Consider the following 6,279-nt stretch of genomic DNA (forward strand, 5'->3'; position numbering starts at 1 on the left):
TGTGACCCCTTCCGGGATGGGCTAGCAGATGTAGAATGATGTAGGTGTACCGGCCTATCCGTGGGTTAAGGGGGAACACTTTCGAAAGACTATGTCTCGGTCATCCTATTCTCAAACGCCGGGCAGTGCGAGAACTTCAAGGGAGGCGATCGAGTCTTGTGGGGAAAAGTGCGCAAACCTCTGCAGAGTGTTAAAACCTAATCGATTAGCCATGTCCCCGGTTACGGACAACTTGAGCATCTAGTAGTGGAAATGCTGGGAGATCTCATCACTCTTAATTAAACAGTTGGGTTGTAATTGAAACTTTGGGAATGGATTGAGTTGGGTTTACCAACTCATTCTATGCTATACAGTAGTGGTAGAATAATATCTTTTACTTTAGGGAAAAACTAGCTTTATGCAACAAAACTAAACTTAGAGCTTTCCACCAGCCAAATTGCATGTACAATAGGTTCATTATTCTTATGATGTGACTTGCCAGTACATTCAATGTACTGACCTACAGGGCTGCAACGTCTTATGTTGCAGGAATTTTCTACGACGAGTAAGTGTTATGTTGTAGGGTTACGGTCTACACTCAACTTGCCGTTGGCGTTGATGGACTCCACACCCTTATGTTTGTTTCCGCTAAGACTTATGAGGTATATATTAGTTTTACGTTATTTATACATGTGATTGCACTTTGATGTATACATTGATGTACTGTGTGTGCCAGCATACCGATCCAGGATGGCACGGATACACAGAGGCTTGACCGTTTGAGGTCGGGGTCGGGTCGCTACATCCTTTGAGGGGTTTGTTCGGGGTATCTTCACCTTGACCAGAACCACAATTAGTTACCCCTCAACCCACTACACCTACTAAAAATATTGAATATGAAATTCCTTTGGGTATGATAGAACAACTGCTAGCTAATCCTTATGCAGGAGAGGGAACCGAACATCCTGATATGCCCTTGATATACATGGAAGAAATTTGTGGATTGTTTAAGCTTGCAGGTTTACCCAGAGATGAAGCTAAGAAGAAGGTTTTCCCTTTACCTTTGAAGGGAAAAGCATTGGCATGGTATAGGCCATGCGATGATATTGGATCTTGGAATTGGAATTGTTTGAAATTGGAGTTTCAACAAAATAAAAATATCCTATGCATCTAGTTCATCGTGATCGTAATTATATACATAATTTTTTGCCTCGTGAAGGAGAAAGTATCGATCTAGCTTGGGGGAGGCTTAAGTCAATGTTATATTCATGCCACAATCATGAGCTCTCGAAGGAAATTATCATTCAAAATTTTTATGCTCGGCTTTCTCATGATGATCGATCCATGCTTGATACTTCTTGTACTGGTTCCTTTATGAAGAAGACTATTTAATTCCGGTGGAATCTTTTGGAAAGAATTAAATGAAAGTCTAAAGATTGGGAACTCGATGAAAGTAAAGAGTCAGGTATTAAGCTTAAGTTTGATTGTGTTAAATCTTTTATGAATACCGATGCTTTTCAAAAGTTTAGCACTAAATATGGACTTGACTCTGAAATAGTAGCCTCTTTATGTGAATCTTTTGCTACTCATGTTGATCTCCCTAAGGAGAAATGGTTCCAATATCACCCACCTATTAAAGAAGAAATTAAATAACCAGTAATAGTTAAAGATGAAACTATTATCTATAATGTTGATCCAGTTGTTCCTACTGCTTATATTGAAAAACCACCTTTCCCTGTAAGGATAGAGGAACATGCTAAAGTTTCAACTATGGTCAATAAAAGATATATTAGAACACCTAAACCAGCTGAACAAATCAAGGTAGAACCTAGTTTTGCAATGGTTAAGGATTTCCGGGTTGAAAATATAGATGGGCATGTTATTTACTTCTATGATGAAGCTGCTAGAATTGCCAAATCCGATGAAAAATATAAACATAGACATGTTGTTGGCATGCATGTTGTCTCAGTTAAGATAGGAGATCATTGTTATCATGGTTTATGTTGTTGGGGAACGTAGTAATTTCAAAAATTTCCCACGCACACGCAAGATCATAGTGATGCATAGCAACGAGAGGGGAGAGTGTTGTATACGTACCCTCGTAGATCGAAAGCAAAAGCGTTAGCACAATGCAGTTGATGTAGTCATACATCTTCACGATCCGACCGATCCAAGTACCGAACGCACGGCACCTCCGAGTTCAACACACGTTCAGCTCGATGACGTCCCGCGAACTCCAATCCAGTAGAGCTTCACGAGAGAGTTCCATCAGCACGACGGCATGGTGACGATGATGATGTTCTACCATCACAGGGCTTCGCCTAAGCACTGCTATGATATGATCGAGGTGGATTATGGTGGAAGGGGGCACCGCACACGGCTAAGAGATCTAGAGATCAATTATTGTGTCTTTGGGGTGCCCCCTGCCCCCGTATATAAAGGAGTGGAGGAGGGGAGGGCCGGCCCTCTCTATGGCGCACCCTAGGGGAGTCCTACTCCCACCGGGAGTTGGATTCCCCCTTTCCTAGTAGAACTAGGAGCCCTTCCAAGTAGTAGGAGTAGGAGGGAAGGAAAGGGAAGGGAAAAAGAGAAGGAAGGAAGGGGGCGCCCCCCTCCCTAGTCCAATTCGGACCAGCCCATGGGGAGGGGTGCGGCCACCCTTTGAGGCCTTTCTCTCCTTTCCCGTATGGCCCATTAAGGCCCAATACGATTTCCCGTAACTCCCCGGTACTCCCGAAAATACCCGAATCACTCGGAACCTTTCCGATCTCCGAATATAGTCGTCCAATATATAGATATTTACATCTCGACCATTTCGAGACTCCTTGTCATGTCCCCGATCTCATCCGGGACTCCGAACTCCTTCGGTACATCAAAACTCATAAACTCATAATATAACTGTCATCGAAACCTTAAGCGTGCGGACCCTACGTGTTCGAGAACTATGTAGACATGACCGAGACACGTCTCCGGTCAATAACCAATAGCGGAACCTGGATGCTCACATTGGCTCCCACATATTCTACGAAGATCTTTATCGGTCAGACCGCATAACAACATACGTTGTTCCCTTTGTCATCGGTATGTTACTTGCCTGATATTCGATCGTCGGTATCTCAATACCTAGTTCAATCTCGTTACCGGCAAGTCTCTTTTACTTGTTCCATAATACATCATCCCGCAACTAACTTATTAGTTGCAATGCTTGCAAGGCTTAAGTGATGTGCATTACCTAGAGGGCCCAGAGATACCTCTCCGACAATCGGAGTGACAAATCCTAATCTCGAAATACGCCAACCCAACAAGTACCTTCGGAGACACCTGTAGAGCACCTTTATAATCACCTAGTTACGTTGTGACGTTTGGTAGCACACAAAGTGTTCCTCCGGTAAACGGGAGTTGCATAATCTCATAGTCATAGGAACATGTATAAGTTATGAAGAAAGCAATAGCAACAAACTAAACGATCAAGTGCTAAGCTAATGGAATGGGTCAAGTAAATCAAATCATTCTCCTAATGATGTGATCCCGTTAATCAAATGACAACTCCTGTCTATGGCTAGGAAACATAACCATCTTCGATCAACGAGCTAGTCAAGTAGAGGCATACTAGTGACACTCTGTTTGTCTATGTATTCACACATGTATTATGTTTCCGGTTAATACAATTCTAGCATGAATAATAAACATTTATCATGATATAAGGAAATAAATAATAACTTTATTATTGCCTCTAGGGCATATTTCCTTCATATGTGACATAGGTGCTAGCGTGAGTGCTATTCCTTTTACCTTATATCAAGAACTTATGAATGATATAGACCCGCTGAAATAAAAGACATAGATGTTACTATTAAACTTGCTAATAGAGACACCATCACACCACTTGGGATTGTTAGAGATGTTGAAGTCTTGCGTGGGAAAATAAAATACCCTACTAATTTTCTTGTTCTTGGTTCCCCACAAGATGACTTTTGTCCCATTTTCTTTGGTAGACCTTTCTTAAACACCATTAGTGCTAAAATAGATTGTGAGAAACAAACTGTTAGTGTTAGCTTTGGTGATGGGTCTCATGAATTTAATTTTTCCATGTTTAGTAGAAAACCTCATAAAAAAGAATTGCCTAGTAAGGATGAAATTATTGGTCTTGCTTCTATTTCTATACCTCCTACTAATCCTTTAGAACAATATTCACTAGACCATGAAAATGATATGCATATGCATGAAAGAAATGAAATAGATAAGATTTTGTTTGAACAATGTCCTCTACTTAAACACAATTTGCCTATTGAAACTCTAGGAGGTCCTCCTCCACCAAGGGTGATCCTGTGTTTGAATAAGAAAAATTGTCTGACACTTTGAAATATGATTATCTTGATGAGAAAAAAATCTATCCTGTTATTATTAGTGCTAACCTTTCAAAACATGAAGAAGAAAGATTATTGAAAGTTCTAAGGAAGCACCGAGCTGCTATTGGATATACTCTTGATGATCTTAAGGGCATCAGTCCCACTCTATGTTAGCACAAGATTAATATGGAACCTGATGCTAAACCCGTTGTTGATCACCAACGTTGGTTAAATCCGAAGGTGAAAGAAGTGGTAAGAACGGAAATATTAAAATTTCTAGGAGCAGGTATAATCTATCCTACAGCTGATAGTAGATGGGTAAGTCATGTTCATTGTGTCCCTAAGAAAGGAGGTATTACTGTTGTTCCTAATGATAAGAATGAACTTATTCCACAAATAATTATTACAGGCTATAGAATGGTAATTGATTTTAGAAAATTAAACAAAGCAACTAGAAAAGATCATTACCCTATACTTTTATTGATCAAATGCTAGAAAGATTATCTAAGCACACACATTTTTTCTTTCTTGATGGATACTCTGGACTTTCACAAATACCTGTTTCTCAACCTGATCAAGAAAAGACCATTTTTACTTGTCCTTTCAGAACTTATGCTTATAGATGTATGCCTTTTGGTTTATGTAATGCACCTACTACATTTCAAAGATGCATGACTGCTATATTCTCTAACTTTTGTGAAAATATTGTTGAGGTTTTCATGGATGACTTTTCTGTTTATGGGAAGTCTTTTGATGATTGTTTGAGCAATCTTGATAGAGTTTTGCAGAGATGTGAGCAAACAAATCTTGTCTTGAATTGGGAGAAGTGTCACTTTATGGTTAAAGAAGGTATTGTTTTGGGCCATAAAATTTCTGAAAGAGGTACTGAGGTGGAAAAAGCTAAGGTTGATGCAATTGAGAAAATGCCATGTCCTAAAGATATCAAAGGTATCCGTTTTCCTTGCTCATGCTAATTTCTATAGGAGATTTATCAAAGACTTTTCTAAAATTTCTAGGCCTCTTACAAATCTTTTGCAAAAGGATATTCCATTTGTTTTTTATGATGATTGTTTAGAAGCCTTTGAAACACTCAAGAAAGCCTTAATATCTGCACATATTGTTCAACCACCTGATTGGAACCTGCCTTTTGAAATTATTTGTGATGCTAGTGATTATGTTGTTGGTGCTATTCTAGGACAAAGAGTTGATAAGAAACTTAATGTTATTCATTATGCTAGTAAAACTCTCGATAGTGCTCAACGAAATTATGCTACTACTGGAAAAGAATTTCTAGCAGTGGTGTTTGCTTGTGATAAATTCAGATCTTACATTGTTGATTCTAATGTTGTTGTTCACACTGGTCATGCTGCTATAAAATATCTTATGGAAAAGAAAGATGCTAAACCTAGACTCATTAGGTGGGTTCTCTTGCTACAAGAATTTGATTTGCACATCATTGATAGAAAAGGAGCGGAGAACCCCGTAGCTGATAACTTGTCTAGACTTGAAAATAACCTTGATGACCCACAACCTATTGATGATAGTTTTCCTGATGAGAAATTAGTTGCAATAAATGTTTCTAATAGTACACCTTAGTATGCTAACTATGCTAATTATATTGTTGCTAAATACATACCCCCTAGCTTTACATACCAACAAAAGAAAAAATTCTTCTATGATTTAAGACACTACTTTTGGGATGACCCACATCTTTATTATTAGACGTTGTGTACCTGAGCATGAACACGGACAAATCCTACAGAAATGTCACTCTAAAGCTTATGGAGGACATCATGCGGGAGACAGAACTGCTCATAAGGTATTGCAATCTGGGTTTTATTGGCCTACTCTCTTGAAGGATGCTCGTAAGTTTGTCTCATCTTGTAATGAATGTCAAAGAATAGGTAATATCGGTAAGCGTCAAGATATGCCTATGAATTATTCACTTGTT

The sequence above is a fragment of the Triticum urartu genome, chromosome 5, assembly GCF_003073215.2.
Source record: "Triticum urartu cultivar G1812 chromosome 5, Tu2.1, whole genome shotgun sequence".
In the NCBI taxonomy this organism is placed as follows: Eukaryota; Viridiplantae; Streptophyta; class Magnoliopsida; order Poales; family Poaceae; genus Triticum; species Triticum urartu.